We start from the raw sequence: 23215 nt of genomic DNA, 5'->3' as shown, positions 1-23215 counted from the left end.
TATAGAAACTTTTTAGTTGGATTTAGTCCCACATGTTTACTTTTACATTGGTTGCGTTTGATTTTGGTGTCAAATCCAAATAAATGATTGCTAAAACCATTTGCAAGGAACTTAACCACCTTTGTTTTATTCCAGGTGTTATGTGGTTTCAGGCTTTATGTTCAAGTCTTTAATCCATTTTGAGTTGATTTTTCTGTATGGTATAAGATAGTGATCCAGTTTCTTTCTTTTGCATATAGCCATCCAGTTTTCCCAATACCATTTATTAAAGAACTTGTTCTTTCCCCATTGTTTATTCTTGCCTCCTTTGTCACAAATTAGTTGATTGTATATGCATGGGTTTATTTCCAGGCTTTCTATTTTGTTCCTTTGATCTTTGTGTCTTGATTTGTTTTTATGGCAATACCATATTGTTTTGATTACTATAGTTTTGTATTATAGTTTGAAATCAGGAAGTGTGATGCCTCCAGCTTTGTTCATTTTTCTCAAGATTGTTTTGGCTATTTGGAGTCTTTTGTAGTTACATACAAATTTTAGGATTTGTTTGTTCTATTTCTGTGAAAAATGCTATTGGAATTTATTTTTTAAAAATTTTAAATATTTTATAAACATATAATGTATTTTTAGCCCCAGGGGTACAGGTCTGTGAGTCGCAGGTTTACACACTTCACAGCACTCACCACAGCACACCCCCCCCCGAATGTCCATAACCCCACCACCCTCTCCCAACCCCCCGGCCCCCAGCAACCCTCAGTTTGTTCTGTGAGATTAAGAGTCTCTTATGGTTTGTCTCCCTCCCGATCACATCTTGTTTCATTATTCTTTTCCTACCCCCCAAACCCCCCATATTGCATCTCTACTTCCTCATATCAGGGAGATCATATGATAGTTGTCTTTCTCCGATTGACTTATTTTGCTAAGCGTAATACCCTCTAGTTTTATCCATGTCATCGCAAATGGCAATATTTCATTTTTTTTTAAAGATTTTATTTATTTATTTGACAGAGAGATCACAAGCAGGCAGAGAGGCAGGCAGAGAGAGGAGGAAGCAGGCTCCCTGCTGAGCAGAGAGCCCGATTCGGGGCTTGATCCCAGGACTCTGAGATCATGACCTGAGCTGAAGGCAGCGGCTTAACCCACTGAGCCACCCAGGCGCCCCTCAATATTTCATTTCTTTTGATGGCTGCGTAGTATTCCATTGTATATATATGTGTATATATATATATATACCACATCTTCTTCATCCATTCATCTGTTGATGGACATCTAGATTCTTTCCATAGCTTGGCTATTTTGGTCATTGCTGCTATAAACATTCGGGTGCATGTGCCCCTTCGGATCACTACCTTTGTATCTTTAGGGTAAATACCCCGTAGTGCAATTGCTGGATCGTAGGGTAGCTCCATATTCAACATTTTGAGGAACCTCCATGCTGTTTTCCAGAGTGGGTTGCACCAGCTTGCATTCCCACCAAAAATGTAGGAGGGTTCCCCTTTCTCCGCATCCTCGCCAGCATCTGTCATTTCCTGACTTGTTAATTTTAGCCATTCTGACTGGTGTGAGGTGGTATCTCATTGTGGATTTGATTTGTATTTCCCTGATGCTGAGTGATGTGAAGTATTTTTTCATGTGTCCATTGGCCATCTGGATGTCTTCTTTGCAGAAATGTCTGTTCATGTCCTCTGCCCATTTCTTGATTGAATTCTTTGTTCTTTGGGTGTTGAGTTTGCTAAGCTCTTTATAGATTTTGGATACTAGCCCTTTATCTGATATGTCCTTTGCAAATATCTTCTCCCAATCTGTCAGTTGTCTTTTGGTTTTGTTAACTGTTTCCTTTGCTGTGCAAAAGCGTTTGATCTTAATGAAGTCCCAATAGTTCATTTTTGGCCTTGCTTCCCTTGCCTATGGCAATGTTCCTAGGAAGACGTTGCAGCTGAGGTCGAAGAGGTTGCTGCCTGTGTTCTCCTCAAGGATTTTGATGGATTCCTTTCTCACATTGAGGTCCTTCATCCATTTTGAGTCTATTTTCGTGTGTGGCGTAAGGAAATGGTCCAATTTCATTTTTCTGCATGTGGCTGACCAATTTTCCCAACACCATTTGTTGAAGAGGCTGTCTTTTTTCCATTGGACATTCTTTCCTGCTTTTTCGAAGATTAGTTGACAATAGAGTTGAGGGTCTATTTCTGGGCTCTCTATTCTGTTCCATTGATCTATGTGTCTGTTTTTGTGCCAGTACCATATTGACTTGATGATGACAGCTTTGTGATAAAGCTTGAAGTCCAGAATTGTGATGCCACCAACTTTGGCTTTCTTTTTCAATATCCCATTGGCTATTTGAGGTCTTTTCTGGTTCCATATAAATTTTAGGATTATTTGTTCCATTTCTTTGAAAAAAATGGTTGGGATTTTGATAGGGATTGCATTAAATGTGTAGATTGCTTTAGGTAGCATAGACATTTTCACAATATTTGTTCTTCCAATCCAGGAGCATGGAAAAATTTTTCCATTTCTTTGTGTCTTCCTCAATTCCTTTCATGAGTACTTTATAGTTTTCTGAGTATAGATTCTTTGCCTCCTTGGTCAGGTTTATTCCTAGGTATCTTATGGTTTTGGGTGCAATTGTAAATGGGATTGACTCCTTAATTTCTCTTTCTTCTGTCTTGTTGTTGGTGTTAAGAAATGCAACTGATTTCTGTGCATTGATTTTATATCCTGACACTTTACTGAATTCCTGTACAAGTTCTAGCAGTTTTGGAGTGGAGTCTTTTAGGTTTTCCACATATAGTATCATATCATTTGCAAGGAGTGATAGTTTGACTTCTTCTTTGCCCATTTGGATGCCTTTAATTTCTGATTGCTGAGGCTAGGACTTCTAGTACTATGTTGAATAGCAGTCGTGATAATGGACATCCCTGCTGTGTTCCTGACCTTAGTGGCAAAGCTTTCAGTTTTTCTCCATGGAGAATGATATTTGTGGTGGGTTTTTCATATATAGCTTTGATAATATTGAGGTATGTGCCCTCTATCCTTACACTTTGAAGAGTTTTGATCAAGAAAGGATGCTGTACTTTGTCAAATGCTTTTTCAGCATCTATTGAGATTATCATATGGTTCTTGTTCTTTCTTTTATTAATGTATTGTATCACATTGATCGATTTGCGGATGTTGAACCAACCTTGCAGCCCTGGAATAAATCCCACTTGGTCGTGGTGAATAATCCTTTTAATGTACTGTTGAATCCTATTGGCTAGTATTTTGGTGAGAATTTTCGCATCTGTGTTCATCTGTGTTCATCTGTGTTCTGTAATTCTCTTTTTTGATGGGATCCTTGTCTGGTTTTCAGATCAAGGTGATGCTGGCCTCATAAAATGAGTTTGGAAGTTTTCCTTCCATTTCTATTTTTTGGAACAGTTTCAGGAGAATAGGAATTAATTCTTCTTTAAATGTGTTGTAGAATTCCCCTGGGAAGCCGTCTGGCCCTGGGCTTTTCTTTGTCTGGAGATTTTTGATGACTGTTTCAATCTCCTTACTGGTTATGGGTCTGTTCAGATTTTCTATTTCTTCCTGGTTCAGTTGTGGTAGTTTATATGTCTCTAGGAATGCATCCATTTCTTCCAGATTGTCAAATTTGTTGGCATAGAGTTGCTCATAGTATGTTCTTATAATTGTTTGTATTTCTTTGGTGTTGGTTGTGATCTCTCCTCTTTCATTCATGATTTTATTTATTTGGGTTCTTTCTCTTTTCTTTTTGATAAGTCTGGCCAGGGGTTTATCAATCTTATTAATTCTTTCAAAGATCAAGCTCCTAGTTTTATTGATTTGTTCTATTGTTTTTTTGGTTTCTATTTCATTGATTTCTGCTCTGATCTTTATGATTTCTCTTCTCCTGCTGGGTTTAGGGTTTCTTTCTTGTTCTTTCTCCAGCTCCTTTAGGTGTAGGGTTAGGTTGTGTATTTGTGATCTTTCTTGTTTCTTGAGAAAGGCTTCTATCACTATATATTATCCTCAGGACTGCCTTTGCTGTGTCCCACAGATTTTGAACCGTTGTGTTTTCATTATCATTTGTTTCCATGAATTTTTCAATTCTTCTTTAATTTCCTGGTTGACCCTTTCATTCTTTAGAAGGATGCTGTTTTGTCTCCATGTATTTGGGTTCTTTCTAAATTTCCTCTTGTGATTGAGTTCTAGCTTCAGAGCTTTGTGGTCTGAAAAGATGCAGGGAATGATCCCAATCTTTTGATACCGGTTGAGATCTGATTTAGGACCCGGGTTGTGATCTATTCTGGAGAATGTTCCATGTGCACTAGAGAAGAATGTGTATTCTGTTGCTTTGGGATGGAATGTTCTGAATATATCTGTGATGTCCATCTGGTCCAGTGTGTCATTTAAGGCGTTTATTTTCTTGTTGATCTTTTGCTTGGATGATTTGTCCATTTCAGTGAGGGGAGTGTTAAAATCCCCTACTATTATTGTATTATTGTCAATGTGTTTCTTTGATTTTGTTATTAATTGGTTTATATAGTTGCCTGCTCCCACGTTAGAAGTATAGATACTTAAGATTGTTAGATCTTCTTGTTCACAGACCCTTTGAGTATGATATAGTGTCCTTCCTCATCTCTTATAGTCCTTGGCTTAAAATCTAATTGATCTGATATAAGGAATGACACCCTAACTTTCTACTGATGTCCATTAGCATGGTAAATTGTTTTCCACCCCCTCACTTTAAATCTGGAGGTGTCTTCGGGTCTAAAATGAGTTTCTTGTAGGCAGCATATTGATGGTTTGTTTTTTTTTTTCCATTCTGATACCCTGTGTCTTTTGATTGGGGCATTTAGCCCATTTACATTCAGGGTAACTATTGAGAGATATGAATTTAGTGCCATTGTATTGCCTTTAAGGTGACTGTTACCGTACATTGTCTCCATTCCTTTCTGATCTACTACTTTTAGGGTCTCTCTTTCCTTAGAGGTCCCCTTTCAATATTTCTTGTAGAGCTGGTTTGGTGTTTGCAAATTCTTTCAGTTTTTGTTTGTCCTGGAAGCTTTTTATTTCTCCTTCTATTTTCAATGATAGCCTAGCTGGATATAGTATTCTTTGGTGCATGTTTTTCTCGTTTAGTGCTCTGAATATATCATGCCAGCTCTTTCTGGCCTGCCAGGTCTCTGTGGATAAGTCCAATGCTAATCTAATATTTTTACCGTTGTATGTTACAGACGTCTTTTCCTGGGCTGCTTTCAGGATTTTCTCTTTGTTGCTAAGACTTGTAAATTTTACTATTAGGTGACGGGGTGTGGGCCTATTCTTATTGATTTTGAGGGGGGTCTCTGCACCTCCTGGATTTTGATGCTTGTTCCCTTTGCCATATTAGGGAAATTCTCTACAATAATTCTCTCCAATATACCTTCTGCTGCCCTCTCTCTTTCTTCTACTTCTGGAATCCCAATTATTCTAATGTGTGTCTTCTTATGGTGTCACTTATCTCTTGAATTCTCCCCTCATAGTTCAGTATTTGTTTGTCTCTCTTTTGCTCAGCTTTTTTATTCTCTGTCATTTGGTCTTCTATATCACAAATTCTTTCTTCTGCCTCCTTTATCCTAGCAGTAAGAGCCTCCATTTTTTATTGCACCTCATTAATAACTTTTTTTATTTCAACTTGGTTAGATTTTAGTTCTTTCATTTCTCCAGAAAGGGCTTTTTATCTCTCTGGAGAGGATTTCTCTAATATCTTCCATACCTTTTTCGAGCCTGGCTAGAACCTTGAGAATCATCATTCTGAACTGTAGATCTGACATATTACCAATGTCCATATTGATTAGGTCCCTAGCCTTCAGTACTGCCTCTTGTTCTTTTTTTCGTGGTGAGTTTTTTCGCCTTGTCGTTTTGTCCAGATAAGAATATATGAAGGAGCAAATAAAATACTAAAAGGGTGGCAAAGACCCCAGGAAAATGTGCTTTAGCCAAATCAGAAGAGACCCCAAATCATGGAGGTGAGAAAGGGGATAAAAAGAAGTTCATTAAAAAAAAAATTTAAAAAAGAAAACAATTAAAGAAAAAATATAAAAAAGAATAAAATATATATATATATCAGACTGGTGACTAGAACAGGGTCACCCACTTAATTTTGGGAGTATTTTGGTCTCTTAGAAGAAACTACCCCCCAAAATTTTAAAGAATGAAAAAGATATGTAAGGGTAAACACAATGAAGGGATGGAATATGCCTATAAAGATGAAAAAAATTTTTTTTATTTTTAAATTTCTAAAAAAGGAGTTGATAAAGTATGTTGGGAGAATAAAGAAAAAGAAAGTGGAGAGAATTTGCTCGGGCTGGAGACTAGAACAAGCCTGGAGCTAGATTTAGGGTATATTTTGATCTATTAGAAGAAGTTGTACCCCAAATTTTTTAGAAGAAAAAACCCCATGTGTATACAAAAAATAAAGTTAGATACAATAAAGGATAAAATATGACTATAATAATGAAGGTTCAAAAAAGATTATTATTATTATTATTATCTTATGAAAGGTATTGTGAAGATAAACTAGTTAAAAAACGTTAAAAGAGGAAAGGGTAAAATTTAAAATTTAGCTGAAGAAAAAAAATAAAAAATATTAATTAACTGCAAGACTAAAGAATCATGGGGAGAAAGCCATGAATTCCATGCTTTGCTTTCTCCTCCTCTGGAATTCCGCTGTTCTCCTTGGTTAAGTGAACTTGATCTTGGTTGGATTTCTTGTTCATCTTCTCGGGTAGGGGCCTCTTGTAGTGATTCTCAAGTGTCTTTGCCTGAGGCAGAATCCACCTGGGCCAGGGGCCAGCCTAAGTAATCTGCTCAGGTTCGATTTCAGGAGCTTTTGTTCCCTGAATGCTTTCCGTAGATGTCTGGACGATGGGAATGAAAATGGTGGCCTCAGTCTCCGGCCCAGAGGAGCCGAGACCTTGGGGTCCCAACTCCTCAGTGTGCTCTCAGAGAAAAGTTCTCAATCACTCCCATCTCCCTGTCCTCTGGCCGTGCTTGGAGAAAAGCGCTTAATCACTCCCGTCTCCCTGGCCTCCGGCTGTGCTCCAAGCTCACCCAGCCTGTGACCAAGAATCTCTGTCTGTGGCACACAGTTCCGCCTGGAGTCTCCGAACCCGGCAGATCCCTGAGCTCCCCCAGGGGGTGTCTCCCTGGATTTTGTGGGGACCTCACTCGCAGAGCAGTGGCCTGTGCCACAGATTACGGTTCAAGGTAACCCTGAGTTCAGAGCTCACTCCTGAGCTCTGTCTCTGTAGCTGGCTTCCCTGCTCTAATACCTGTGAGCTCTGCGACACTCAAACACCCCCGATCCTTCCGAGACCCCACAGGACCCGGGGCCACGCTGACCCTGAGTGGGCTTCACTCCTGTTTAGCCTCTGGTGTGATGATGTCCCTCAGTGGAGCAGACTTTTAAAAGTCCTGATTTTGTGCTCCATTGCTCTGCCGCTTGCTGGGAGTCGTCCCCTCCCCCCCGTGGTCTATCTTCCTGTCGTTTTGGATTCACTTCTCCGCCGGTCCTACCTTTCAGAAAGTGGTCGATTTTCTGTTTCTAGAATTGTTGCTCTTCTTCTCTTCGATCTCCTGTTGGATTTGTAGGTGTTCGCAATGGTTTGTTAAGCTATCTAGCTGATCTTCTGCTCCCTGATGTCATCTCAGCCTGCTGCTTCTCCGCCCTGGAATTTCAATAGGGATTGAAAACGAAATAGGGATTGCATTGAAATTGCTTTAAGTACTATGGACATTTTAACAATGTTAATTCCTCCAATCTGTAATAATAGAATATTTTTTCCATTTATTTCTGCCTTATTCACTGTCTTATAGTTTTCAGTGTATAGGTCTTTCACCTCCCTTATTAATTTCTAGGTTTGTTTGTGTCCTTTTTGAGGTAGTTATAAACGGAGGTATTTTTTAATCTCTCTTTGTGATAGTTCGTTATTTTTGCATAGAAATTAAACAGCTTTTTGTATATTGATTTTGTATACTACAACTTTACTGAATTTATTTTTTATTGCTTCTAGTCATTTTTTGGTGGAGTCTTTAGGATTTTCTCTTTTTAGTATCTTGTCATCAGCAAACAGAGATGGTTTTCTTAATTTCTTTCTTTTTTCTTTTTAAATGATTTTATTTATTTATTTGACAGAGAGAGACACAGCAAGAGAGGGAACACAATTAGGGTGAGTGGGAGAGGGAGAAGCAGACTTCCCACTGAGCAGGGAGCCTGATGTGGGGCTCCATCCGAGGACACTGGGATCATGACCTGAGCCAAAGGCAGCCGCTTAATGACTAAGCCACCTAGGCACCCCTTTTATTTCTGAATTGGATGCATTTTATTTTTGTATCTTGCCTAACTGGTCTGGCTGGACCTTCTAATACTATGTTGAATAAAGTGGGGAGAATTTTGATACTTGTCTCTCTCTTGTCTTTTTCCTGATCTTAGAGGAAAAACTTCTAGCTTTTGAGAATGATGTTTGGTGTGGGATTGTCATATTTGACCTTTATTATGTTGAGGCACATTCCTTTATGCCCATTTTGTTGAGAGTTTTTAATCATAAATTGTTGCTGAATTTTGTCAAATGCTTTTACTACATTTATTGAGATAATCATGTGATTTCTGTCCTTGTATATGATGACTGATATATGGATGTTGAAGTATCCATGTATCCCAGGGATAAATCCCATGTGATCATGATGTATGATCCTTTTAATATATAGTTGATTTTGGTTTGTTAATATTTTTTTGAGGATTTTTGCTTTTTTGCTCATCAGATACATTGGCCTGTAATTTTGTTGAAGTGTCCTTGTCTGATTTTGTTATCAGGGTAATGCTAGCCTCATAAAATGAATTTGGTAGTGTTCCCTCCTCTTCTTCAATTTTTTGGAAGACTTGGAGAAGGAACTTTTTTTTTTTTAATGGAATAAATTTATAAGCCTGGAGTTTCCCCCCCTTGAACTCAAGCTCTCATACCAACTGCTTTTTTGGCACTTACACCTACAGTTTATTAGGCATCTCAAAATTTAATATTTTCAGTGTTAAAGTTGGAGGACTGACATTACCCAACTTAAAGATAAACCTACAGTAATCAGGAAAATGTGGTATTGGCACAAGAATAGACAAACAGATCAGTGGAACAGATTGGAAAACACAGAAATAGATCTACGTCAATATAATCAGTTGATCTTTGACAAAACAAAGCAATAATAAAATAAGGCAAAGATAGTCTTTTCAGAAAATGGTGCTGTATTACTGGACATTCACATGCAAAAATGAATCTAGACACAAACTTTACATTCTTTATAACAATTAACCTAAAATCGATCACAGACCTAACAATGAAAGAGCAAAACTATAAAACTTCCAGAAGATAATGTAGAATAAAACGTAGATGACCATGAGTATGGTCGTGCTTTTTCTATATAATACTAAAGCCGTAAAAAAAAAAAAACAAAAACAAAACCTAAAGCCGTGATTCATGAAAAAAGTAATTATTACGCTCAACTTCATTAAAATTTAAAACTCTGCCTACAAAAGACAATTATAAGAGAATGAGAAGACATGACCCAGAATGAGAGAATATATTTGCAAAGGACACATCTGATAAAGGACCGTTACTCAAAGTGTACAAAGAACTCAATAAGGAAACAAACAACCTAATATTAAAAGGAGCCAAAGATCTTGACAGCTCACCAGAGAAATCATTATGGCAAATAAATGCATGAAAATGCTCTACGTCATATGTCATCAGGAAAATTAAAACTAAAACAACAAGATACTACTACTACACACCTATTTGATTGTCCAAAATCTGAAACACTGACAACATAAATGCTGGAGAGGATATGGAGCAACAGGAACTTTCATTCATTGCTGGTGGGAATGCAAATAGTACAGCCACTTTGGAATACAGTTTGGCAGTTTCTAACAAAATTAACCATATTCTTACTATATATTTTAGCAACCATGCTCCTTGGAATTTCCTTAAATTGGTTGAAAACTTATGTCCACAAAAAAAGTTAAAGTTTCATTTATAATTACCAAAACTTGGAAGCAACCCAGATCTCTTTTAGTAGGTGAATGGATAAGTAATCTGGAAATGGACTTTTGGTCAGTTATTACAAAGAAATAAGTTATCAAGCTATGGAAAGACCTATGAGGAAACTTAAATGAGTGAAAGAAACTAATCTGAAAAGGCTGCAGACTGTATGATTCCAAGTATATGACATTTTGGAAAAGACAAACCTGGAGAAAGTAAAAATATCAGTGTTTGCCAGAGGTTTGAAGGGTAGGAGGGATGAATTAGGTGCAACCCAAAGGATTTTTAGGGCAGTAAAATTACTCTGTATGATATTACATTGGTAGATGCATGTCATTGTATATTTGTCCAATCCCATAGAATGTATAATATCAAGAGTGAACCCTAATGGACTTTGCATGATAGTGATGTGGTAGTGTCGGTTTACAAATTCTTTTTTTAAGATTTTATTTATTTATTTGACAGACAGAGATCACAAGTAGGCAGAGAGGCAAGCAGAGAGAGAGAGAGAGGAGGAAGCAGGCTCCCTGCTAAGCAGAGAGCCCGATGCGGGACCCGATCCCAGGACCCTGAGATCATGACCTGAGCCGAAGGCAGAGGCTTAACCCAATGAGCCTCCCAGGTGCCCCATCGGTTTATAAATTTTAACAAATGTACCACTTTGATGAAGAATGTTGATAACAGGTATGCATGTGTGGGACCGAGGATATCTCTATGCATCCTATCAGTTTTTCTGTGAACCTAAAACTGCTCTAAAAAATAAAATCTATAAAAGCAAGTAAGCAACCAACCAACCAACTCATATGATTCAGTCTTTGCAATGGCTTACAAGGCCCCACACGATCTTTCTTACAGCCCCTAACCAGTCTCACGTCACTTCTTACTACATTTCCTGTAGTTTACTCTGGGCAAGCTACATTAGACTCCTTGGTGTGTCTTGTATACATAACAGATAAACTCTTGCCTTATAACATTTGCATTTGCTTTTCCTTCACATAACCTTATGGATTGTTCTCAGCTCTTTCAAACCATTGTTCCAAAGTATTCTTTTGTATGACTTTCACAACCTAACCAAATTGCAAACCCTCCACCCTGCACTCCCTATCCCTTTGTTTGTTGTATTTTTTCCCTTAGCACTTACGGCCTTCAAAAAAATTTTTTTTTATAGATTTTATTTATTTACTTGACAGACGGATCACAAATAGGCAGAGAGGCAGGCAGAGGGAGAGGGAGAAGCAGGCTCCCCGCTGAGCGGAGAGCCTGATGTGGGGCTCGATCCCAGGACCCTGGGATCATGACCTGAGCCGAAGGCAGAGGCTTTAATCCACTGAGCCACCCGGGTGCCCCACGGCCTTCAAATATTTTTATTGTGGTTTTCTTTCCTAAAGAAGGCAAGAATTATTTTTTTGTTTTTCTTTCTACCGATGAGTAACATCTAGACAGCACTTGGCACATAGTAGACCCCGAATATGTTTTTTGTGTGGGTAGAATAAATTAATCTCATTGTACTATTACAATTGATTTACTTGTCTGTACTCCACTTGACTCTAAGCTTCTTTTTTTTTTTTTTTTATTTATTTTTTTTTACTCTAAGCTTCTTGAGAGACAAGTGCTGCAACTTCTGTGTCTGTTTCTTCAGTATTTAGCACACATGGTTGTATAACCATTTGTTCAATTTATAAAAGAATATACTTTTTATTTTATACAGGTATAAACATAACAAAATTACACGTTGGAATTTTTTCCCTTATAGGTACTTTTTGATTGCTATGTGTTCTATATAATTATACACGTTTTGTTAACTTTGAAAATTCTTATGAAATGTAGGCAATTCATAAAATAAAGTTGAAACATTTAATTGAGTTAATATTTAGTCATTTATTTAACTATTGGCTATTATAAGCATTTAAGTTTTCTAACTTGTATATATTTTTTAAAGATTTTATATATTTATTTGAGAGTGAGCAAGAGAGAGAGTACAAGCAGGGGGAGCGGCAGAGGGAGAGGGAGAAGCAGGCTTCCCACTTCCATCCCAGGATCCTGAGACTGTGACCTGACCCAAAACCAAGAGTCACGTGCTTAATAGACTGAGCCACCAAGGTTCCCCAGAAAGATACATTCAAGATCATTTAAAGATACAGTTAAGTCTATCAGTTAAATGTGTTCCCCTTTGACTCTGCCAATTACCATTTCCAGAAACACTCTTAAAAAGTTTGCTGTGTATTCTTTTAGACTTTTTTATATGCATATGATTACATATATATGTATATATATACAAAAACTAACAGAAGCTAGTTAATACATGTATTATTCTGTAGTTTTTATCATTTTTATCTTGTGTCCCAGAACTCTACCATATTAGTATACAAAATGTCTTCTTTGTAAGAATCACGCTATGATGTATAATCTTTTAATTATTCCTCAATTGACAGACATTTAGTTTGTCTAATCATGAGAAATGGTGGGCTATACAAAGTTAAATATTTTCTTTTCTGCAGTACAGTGCATTATGTTTCTTCAGAGAAGTTAAATGGTGTGCAGAATTTCCTGAACTTGTTTTACCAAGAGAACCTTTATTTTCCTGGAGCATATAATTCTTTCAAAGAGCATGTCATATCACTGATCCTCCATTAAATATATTTGGAGTTCTAGTCAATCTTCTTATTTTACTTATAATGAAATTAAGACTGACTAAATGGAAAATTGGAACCATATTCTCCGTTTCTTGAATATTTTTCTATGTTGCTCCAAATGCTTTGAATTTAATCTTCATTTAGTACTTATTCCTGAATTCAAATAGGAACATTATGTACTAGGATATTTTATAAAGGAAAAAATAGTTTTCATGTGTTGATACTAGGAAAAGTTAACAAGTGTCTGTTTTTAGGTTTTTCTTTATATCAGCATGGGATATCTTGGTAGGTAATTAGTGACAAGTTAAGATAAGGTTTTAATCAGTTTGATACAGCTTTTCTTTCTTTTTTTATGTAGAGAGACAGCTGGGGGAGGGGTAGAGGGAGTGAAGGAGAGAGCATCTGAGGCCAACTCTACACTGAGTGTGTTGCCCAATGTGGGGCTCATCTCACAACCCTGAGAATCAAGACTTGAGTTGGAATCAGAAGTCTGACACTTAACCAACTGAGCCATTAAGACCCCCCTGGATATAGCTTTTCTTAAATAACTTAAAGTTCTCTGACATAAATGAACTAGTTCCTTTCTCGTGTTTGAATAGTTCTTTCAGTTACTTTAAGAGTAACAGTCATTTGTGAGTTGGGGGAAATCGGAGGGGGAGATGAACCATGAGAGACTGTGGACTCTGAGGAACAAACTGACGGTTTTGGAGGGGAGGGTAGTAGGGTTGTGTGAGCCTGGTGGTAGGTATTAAGGAGGGCACGTATTGCATGAAGCACTGGGTTTGGTGCATAAACAATGAATTTTGGAACACTGAAAGAAAATAAAATTAAATTTTAAAAAAAGAGAGTCGTTTGAAAAGCAGTATTAAGTTTCATCATGTCTAGCAAATTTCTTAGCTATTTCTTTTGCCTTTCTCTTCCTCATTCAGTTACTAGTTTTATTTTTTGAAGTATTTAGGAGGACTCTAGTTGTAATTTTAGATATGTTTTATAATAGAGATACTGTTGAATCCTTTTGCCATAACTGGTCTTACTTTTGTCTTTCCCTGAGTTGTCAAGGTCTTTTAATCTTAGGGTACAATTCAGAGTATGTTTTTTCTTTTGCTCATGTAATGTTTGGTTGCATCAGTTATTTTGTGCAGTAAAAACAATCATTGGAGGAGGATTGATATTCGTCTTTTAGTTCTGTAGTTCTTTTTAGAATTTAATAAATGAAAATAGATTTTTTTCTGATTATAAAGGTAATGCACAGTCCTATAGATAGTTTAAGTAATACATAAAGAATTTATGTAAGAAAGGTAAGTCACTTAAAGTCCTTCTATCTGGAGGTAAGCACTTTAACATTTTACTAATATTGAACTTTCTTCTGTAAGTATACACACATACTCTGTAAGTATACACATGCATTTCTAAATACAAGGTCATACTCTATTGATTGTAATTTTCCCTTTTACTCAAGAAAGTATGTTGTGGAGGGGCGCCTGGGTGGCTCAGTGGGTTAACGCCTCTGCCTTCAGCTCAGGTCATGATCCCAGGGTTCTGGGACTGAGCCCTGCATCGGGCTCTCTGCTCAGCGGGGAGCCTGCTTCCTCCTTTCTCTCTGCCTGCCTCTCTGCCTACTTGTGATCTCTGTCAAATAAATAAATAAAATCTTTAAAAAAAAAAAAAGAAAGTATGTTGTGGAGCACTTTTCTTCTCATGGATATAGAGAATATAAATCACTTCTTAATGACTACAAAGTTATTTTATGGATATACCATAATTTAACTGATGCTCATTAATAGACATTTTGGATAGGCTCAAAGTTTTCCGAATTAGGAAATTAGCTCCCACGTGAACATTTTTGTAGATTTAGCTTTATGCTCTTAGGATTATTTTTGTAATGTAATTCCTAAAAGAGAAATTGCCGAATCAGAATTTTGGTACTTGTTGCTAAACGGCTTTCCAAACAATGATAACAATTTATGCTCTCTAAAATTATATGAGAGTGTACTTGCTGCCAAATCTTACTCAGTTCTGGGTACTTTTTTTTTTTTAAAGCTTCGATAATTTGGTACATAATGATGACTTAAGATTGTTCAAATTTGGGGCGGCTGGGTGGCTCAGTGGGTTAAGCCTCTGCCTTCAGCTCCAGTCATGATCTCAGGATCCTGGGATCGAGTCCCACATAGGGCTCTCTGCTCCGCAGGGAGCCTGCTTCCCCCTCTCTCTCTGCCTGCCTCTCTGCCTACTTGTGATCTCTTTCTGTGTCAAATAAATAAATAAAATCTTAAAAAAAAAAAAAGATTGTTCAAATTTGTATGTCTTTGATTATTAGATTTAATATATTTCTAGGTAATGGCCACTTTTTTAATACGTGAACTCTATGCCCAATGTGGGGTTGAAACTAACAACAGATAGCAAAGATCAAGCATTGCCTGCTCCACTGACTGAGCAGGCCAGGTGACTCATCTAATGGTTACTTTTTTTTTCCTGTAAATTTTCTGTTAACATCTTTTTTTCTCATATTGGTATTATGCTCTCAGGGTTTGGCATATATTTATTTCGTGCTCACAAGAATCCTTTGAGATAGGTTCTGTATCTGTTCCATAGTTGAGGAAGACCTCATATGCTTAGTACCAGCAGGTCTGCCAAATTCTTGGATTGGTGGCTTATATCCATTGGCTCATTAAACTTTTTTTTTTTTTTAAGATTTTATTTATTTATTTGACAGAGAGAGATCACAAGCAGGCAGAGAGGCAGGCAGAGAGAGAGGAGGAAGCAGGCTCCCTGCGGAGCAGAGAGCCCATTGCAGGGCTCCATCCCAGGACGCTGGGATCATGACCTGAGCCGAAAGCAGAGGCTTTAACCCACTGAGCCACCCAGGCGCCCCAGCTCGTTCAACTTTAGCAGTGGTCTCACCCCCAGTAGCTTTTCCAGGACTACTACCTTCACCATGAAGCATCATGAGCTTTCCTAATTCAAACTTGGGCTTCTTCAGCATTTTTACTTTTCTAACAAAGACATCATGAAGTGGATAAAGAGACTGGCAAGCCCTTTCTGTCTTTTCCAGTGGTGTCTGGAATCAGTTTATTGACTACTTCTTTCAGTTATTTGTCTGCACCTCTTGGGTCATGATTTCCATCACCCTTTTTCAAATTTGGCAGACCTCCTATTTTTGAGTAAAACCAACACAAAATGGACAAAATAACCCTTGTTAGTCTTGACATTAACATGAACTTCAGTCATAGTCTGCCATTTTTTGGCCATGGAGCACATTTTGTCACAGGTAAAAACCATGCCAAGGAAATTAGTTTTTGCCCCAATCATCCTCAGTTCTAAATGCAACTTCATCATTCTGCAGATCAGCAAGGCTCACTTCAAAAACATGAGAGGCCATCAGATGTGATTTTGGTGCCTTGAGTTCTTATGACTAGTGTTTTTACAGTATTTCTTATATTGAATGTAGCTGTTGCTTTCATATCATACCAGTCTTTCTTAGAAAATAAATCAAATCAACCACTTTCTTCTTGGCTCCCTTTCTGCCACCTTTCGTAAGGCTCTTGTTCTTGCTGACTGTCATTGTATTGCTCAGGGAGCCAAAAGGGTTTCTTTCATATTATTATTTCTTCCTCAGTACTTTAATTTTAATTGCTAATTATATAAGTTTAGATATTTCTTAGGACAAACCTCTCATCTTTGCTCACTTATTTCAGAATTCTGTTGTTTTCTCAGGTATATCTTGACAACTTTTGTCAAGTCCCAGAAATTAATCCTTTGAGTTTTGACTGGAGTTGGACTAAATTCACAAATTTTATTTTTATTTCATTTTATAACTTATAGAGTGAAATTTTTCTGGGAGTTGAAAGTAGTCCTACATTCTTTTTTCCTGGTGTATCTTTTCTTCATTAATCTCTCACAAATTGGGTTTATTTCATGACTTTTAATGACAAAATTTTTTTTAAAGATTTTTATTTATTTATTTGACAGACAGAGATCACAAGTAGGCAGAGAAGCAGGCAGAGAGATAGGAGGAAGCAGGCTCCCCGCTGAGCAGAGAGCCCGATGCGGGGCTCGATTCCAGGACCCTGGGATCATGACCCGAGCCGAAGGCAGAGGCTTTAACCCACTGAGCCACCCAAGCGCCCCTTTAATGACAAAATTTTTATCCAGCTTTTCTTCTTGCTAAGTCATCTTCATATAAGGGCACATTTATAAAGACCTACTATTTGCTTAAGAATATACAGGTAGGGGCACCTGGGTGGGTCAGTGGGTTAGGCCTCTGCCTTCGGCTCAGGTCATGGTCCCAGGGTCCTGGGATCTATCCAGCCCTGCATTGGGCTCTCTGCTCAGCGGGGAGCCAGCTTTCTCCTTTCTCTCTGCCTGCTGCTCTGCCTACTTGTGATCTCTCTCTGTCAAATAAATGAAAAAAAATCTTAAAAAAAAAATACAGGTAGATTCTTCTTAACTTCTTTCCTTATCCACTACTATTTTGTACCCTGAAGACTTTGATAATATAGGCTTATTCAATCATTTAGTTCTTATTCAACAGCCTAAGAGGTTAGGGAGGGAACTGATCTTTGTTTTTATTGATTGTTATTTTATTTGCTTTGTGGCCATTGCATTCGTATGTAGACTCATACCTTTGGAAAAACTGCCTGCCCGGGCCCCAATTCTGTTTTGACTCCCACTTTATATTTTAGTTTAGTTTAGTTAAGTTTAGTTTTAAGTAATCTCTATGCCCAACATGGGACTCACAACCCCAAGATCAAGAGTTAGATGCTCCATGAGCCAGCCAGGTGCTCCTTTACTTCCACTTTAGAGTGCCTACTTAGTGAAAGATAGTTTTCAAAATTTGCTCCTCTGCCTAAGAGCATTTCATGTGATAAGACTTTGTATACGTATATGCTCCTTACCAACCCTGCAAACAATTGTGGCCTCTATTGCTACTACTATTATTATTATTATTAAAGATTTTATTTTATTTATTTGACAGAGAGAAAGAGGGCACAAGCAGAGGGAGTGGGAGAGGAAGAAGCAGCCCTGTCTAGCAGGGACCCCCAATGTGGGGCTCAATCCCAGGACCCTGGGATCATGACCCGAGCCGAAGGCAGACACTTGAACCAACTGAGCCACCCAGGTGTCCCTATTGCTATTATTTTATAGCTCTGAAAATTCCCTAAGGAGATTGGTGTTTATCTTACCCATAATGTTTCCCCTTATATATGGCCAACTTGAGAGATTCTCCCTGGAGCCACACCCCAAAATCAGAGCAAGCCCTGATCACTCTTTGGAATCTGGGTCAGAGGTGAATGCTGAGGAGTGGCTATGCTCGGTCTCTTTTAGCTGTGGTCTGCAACAATGAATGTTTTTGATCCGTGGCAAGGGTAAGAATATCCCCATGTAGTGGACCAGTATTTTCCACGGCTCTCTTCAGTTTTCATTCCTTATTCCTAACACGTTTGATCCTTTACTTTATTGGTTCCAGATCATAATTAAAATGATTCAGGCTAAAAAAATTCTCAGTGAAGAGCTTATCTTGAGAGTCAGAACTGATGGTATATTATAGTATTATTTACTATTTGCTCTCCTGCTTGTTCTTCTATACCTGCCCCAAACAAAAAGCTTTAATTTTTTGAAATCTTTTATCTTCTTAAAATTTTAATTCCAGGATAGTTAACATACAGTGTTATGTTAGTTTTAGTTGTACAATACAGTGATTCAACACTTCTTTGCAAAGAGATGTCTTCTAGTATAGAGATAACCTTAAAAGTTGCTAATAGAAACAAACTATTCTTTTGTATAAATTTATTATGGTTTCAGAGATTTGTGTATTATAAACTTTTTTAACGACTTTATTTTTTAAGTAATTTCTACCGCCAATGTGGGGCACAAACCCATAACCATAAGATCAAGAGTAGCATGCTTCATTGACTGAGCCAGCCAGGCTCCCCCAGACATTTGTTTTTTATTATTATACAATTGTCTAATTTTTATTCTGTAGGGCAGAGAAATTCAAGGAGAATGTTTTGTAAATAGACATTATTAAATGTATTAAGGGAACATCTGTCTAAAATGGCACTGTTTTGAATCTTTCTATAAATTGCTTCCATGCAATCCAGTTACTGTATTTTTTACTGGCAATTGTGTCATTCATTTCTAATAAACTGAATTTAATACGTTCTCCACAATCAAGATTCCAAATCTTTTCACTTTCTTAAGCCTCCGACTTCTCCTCCGTCCCTTGCAATGTTTTTTAAAACTTAAAAAAATGTTTAAAACATTGCAAACATACAGACTATAAAATAACACGATGAAAATATTTATTGTTTGCTTTAATAAATGTTAACTTTTTGCCACATATGTTTCAACTTACTTTACACATATTAAAATAGATACACTTGAAACCTCATATACACTTACCCAACCCCGTTCTTTCTCTTTCTTCTCTCTATAAAAGAGAGATTTATGTTAATCACTCCTAAGAAAGTGTACATTTTTGTACCATTCATGTATATGATATGCAGCATTGTTTGGCATGTTTTAAAACCTTACATAACATACTGTACGTGTCATTTTCCAACCTGCTTTTATCACTAATCTTTGTTTTCAGATTTATCTGTGTTTGTTCATGTACTGTAAGTCATTCATCTTTATTGCTGAGCAGTATTTCATTGTACGAATATAATACAGTTAAATTATCTGTTCTAATAATGGAGATACAGGGTGTTTATAATTTTTCACTGAATGTCAAAAAGATCATTCTTTACTTGTCTTTTTATGTATAGTTGCGGGAGTTATAAAGAGTATATATCTAGTATTGAATTTATACCTTGAAATGATTATCTAATGACAAATTGCTCTCTGATGATTGTACATTAACATTCCACTGTCCTCAGAACTGCAGTAACTTGGGACAGCTCTGACCAATGGATCACACCCACCTGTCCCTCAGTGTATCCCCTTCACTGCTCCCAAGTGGCCCCTGGGCCCGGATGTCTATACATCTGGAGACTGGGTTCTGGGAGCTGCTTTCCCTGCCACAGGTCATTGGCTTTCCTGGATAACATCATTACGAAGGGGGCAGTTGCTGTAACAAAACGCGTGCAAGTTTCCGTATCTTTTGATCCTTAATGAATTTGATGTTATTAGACTTAAAATTTTTATCAATCTGATTGGTTATTAAGTGAATCCTGATTGTTATTTTTATTTCTCCCGTTGCCTGGTTGAGTACCTTTCATATGATTACTAGTCATCTAAGATTCTTCTTTTGTGATTTGCCTGTTCATGTTCTTAAGCAATTTTTCCAGAACTTTGGTTGTCTATTTGTTATTCTACAATTACAGGAAGTAGAGCTATCTTCTCTCAGTGCCTTGTCTTTCCACTTTGATTAAAATGTCTTTATTGTATAGAAATTTTAAAATTGTTAATTTAGCCAGTTTTTCATTTATGATTATGCTTTTCTTACTTAAAAATCTTCTCCTGTTGTTCCAGTGAATAACCCAAAATTTGGTGTCTTAATAACAACAATGATTATGTTTTATGATTTCTATGTGTTAGGAATTCAGACAGTGATTAGCAGGATTTCCTTGTTTCTTCTTCCATATGCCTCAGATGGAGTTACTGGAAGTCTAACAGCCATGGGCTGGAATAATCTGGAGATTATTTTTAATAATCTTTGTTTATGGGGCACCTGGGTGGCTCAGTGGGTTAAAGCCTCTGCCTTCGGCTCAGGTCATGATCCCAGCGTCCTGGGATCGAGTCCCACATCCGGCTCTCTGCTCAGCAGGGAGCCTGCTTCCTCCTCTCTCTCTGCCTGCCTCTCTGCCTACTTGTGATCTCTCTCTGTCAAATAAATAAATAAAAATCTAAAAAAAAAAAAATCTTTGCTTATGTCTTATGGTTGATACTGGTTGTTGGCTGGGATCTCAGCATGGCTGCCAGCCAGAAAGTCTATACGCTTAATTTTTTTTTCATTGATTTAGGAAATAAAGTACCATATTAAGTATAAATGGTGACAACAAACATTTCGGTTTTTTTCTTGATCCTTTTGGGACTGCGTCTTCATTTTAATTATTATTTGTTACTAATAATAATATGTTGTCATGTTAAAGAAATTTTCTGCTGTTCAACAAAGTTGGGTAAGAGTTTTTAATCACATATTTGAATTTTACTGAATACTTTTTTTGCATTCTTGAAAAGATACTGTAATTTTCTCCTTTTAGTTCATTAATATTGTGACTAACATGAATAGCTCTTCAGAAATAAACCTGTCTTGTGGCGCCTGGGTGGCTCAGTGGGTTAAAGCCTCTGCCTTCTGCTCAGGTCATGATCTCAGGGTCTTGGGATCGAGCCCCGCATAGGGCTCCCTGCTTGGTGGGGAGCCTGCTTCCTCCTCTCTCTCTACTTGTGATCTCTGTCTGTCAAATAAATAAATAAAATCTTAAAAAAAAAAAGAAATAAACCTGTCTTTGTATTCTCTGAATAAAAATTGCTTAGGGGCACCTGGGTGGTTCTGTCCGGTAAGGATCCGACTCTTGATTTCGACTCAGGTCATGATCTCAGGGCCTGGGATCAAGCCCTTCATCAGGCTCTGTGCTAGGCATAGAGTCTGCTTAAGATTCTCTCTCTTCCAATACTCTGTCTCCCTCTCATTCTGCCCCTTCATGGTCCCCACCATCTGCATGCATGTGCATGCTCTCTCGTACACGCTTTCTCTCTTTCTTAAATAACTAACTAAATCTTTAGAAAAACTGCTTAGTCATGATTTATTAATAGTATTTTAGTATTCTGGATTTGATTTACCTGTTTATTTTGGATTTTACAACTGAAATTGGTTTGGTTTTACTTTCAAAATTAATCTACCTTCATAAAATGAGTCTTTTCCTCTTTATCTTTTCTCTTTTCCATAATAAATAAATATTTAATCTATAAGAAAACAGGTAAAGAGGGAAAAGTAAAAAAAAATACTAATAGAAAACAAGTAGCATGACGGTAGATATAAGTTCAGTCATACCAATAATTATATTTAATGTAAATGATCTAAATACCTCAATTAAGAGAAAAAGATTGTCAGATTGGATATAAATATGAGAACCAACTATATGGGGTGCCTGGGTGGCTTAGTGGGTTAAGCCTCTGCCTTCAGCTCAGGTCATGATCTCAGGGTCCTGGGATTGAGGCCCGCATTAGGTTTTCTGCTCAGCAGGGAGCCTGCTTCTCCCTTTCTCTGCCTGCCTCTCTGCCTACTTGTGATCTCTCTCTCTGTCAAATAAATAAATCTTAAAAAAAAAAAAAAGAACCAACTATATGTTATTGAAGAAAAACTCATTTTTTTAAAAGATTTTATTTATTTATTTGACAGAGAGAGATCACAAGTAGACGGAGAGGCAGGCAGAGAGAGAGAGAGAGGGAAGCAGGCTCCCTGCTGAGCAGAGAGCCTGATGCGGGACTCGATCCCAGGACCCTGAGATCATGACCTGAGCCGAAGGCAGTGGCTTAACCCACTGAGCCACCCAGGCGCCCAGAAAAACTCATTTTAAATATAAAGACATAGGTAGGTTAAAAGTAAAAGAGTACAAAAGATAATTCCTACAGATAATCAAAAGAAAGTGGATTAATTATATTAGTTTCAGGCTAAGTAGATATCAAATCAATATATATTATCAAGGACTACAGAAATTAATAATAAGAGGTTGCTTTCATGAAGAATTATCAAAACAAAAAATACTAAAATCACAGGCACCTAAAAAGTGACAGAATAAAATGAAAAACTTTATGTGAAATTTAAAATCTTATATAAAATAATTTCCTAGAGAAACATTAACTATCAAAATTGCTTCAAGAATTTTATAAACCTGAGTAAATGGATAATCAAGAAAGAAACAGCATCTACAATTAAACTTACCATCCCCTAAATAAGAAAAAATAGTATTTAAGGAATGATTGTATTTTATATAGAATTTCTCAGTTTTGAAGCTATTACTTCATAGTGTTTTGGTTTCCCTTGTTGCTGAGGAATCGTCTGTCAGTATTCCTTATGAGGTAAAATGTCTTTTTCTCTTTGACTTTTTTTTTGTGATTTCTTATTTATCCTACCTAATGTTCCACAATTTATTTTGATGATGTGTCTAGATGTGGACGTATTTTTGTTTATCCTTCTTGGGACACAAAATATACTTTGAATCTGAGAAACGAATTCCTTCTTCAATTCTAACACTTACTTAACACTTCAAATATTGCTTCTTTATCATTTTCTCCAATTCTTTTAAGACCTTCCTATTATATGTTGAAGCTTCTTAATATCTCTTACGTGTCTTTTAACTGTGTTTTTTTTTTTTTTTTTTATTTTGTTTATTTATTTGACAGAGAGAGTGACTCAGCGAGAGAGGGAACACAAGTAGGGGGAGTGGGAGAGGGAGAAGCAGATTTCCCACTGAGTAGGAAGTCCAATGAGGGGCTTGGTCCCAGGACTCTGGGATCATGACTTGAGCTGAAGGCAGACACTTAACTGACTGAGCCATCCAAGTGCCCCTTTACTGTTTTGTTTTTGTTTTT

The 23215-nt window shown here is 37.2% G+C and overlaps 1 protein-coding gene and 1 pseudogene across 1 annotated transcript in view; one reads left to right on the top strand and one right to left on the bottom strand.

The window, feature by feature from the left end:
- The window catches only part of BAZ2B (bromodomain adjacent to zinc finger domain 2B), a 316333-nt gene that overhangs the window by 29527 nt on the left and 263591 nt on the right, over positions 1 to 23215 (top strand). The gene's annotated exons all lie outside the window — the stretch shown is intronic.
- Positions 15219 to 16241, bottom strand: LOC125095540 (40S ribosomal protein S3a-like; annotated as a pseudogene).

Source organism: Lutra lutra, chromosome 3 (assembly GCF_902655055.1).
Source record: "Lutra lutra chromosome 3, mLutLut1.2, whole genome shotgun sequence".
Classification (NCBI taxonomy): domain Eukaryota; kingdom Metazoa; phylum Chordata; class Mammalia; order Carnivora; family Mustelidae; genus Lutra; species Lutra lutra.
This window is presented reverse-complemented; position numbering and strand designations above follow the sequence as displayed.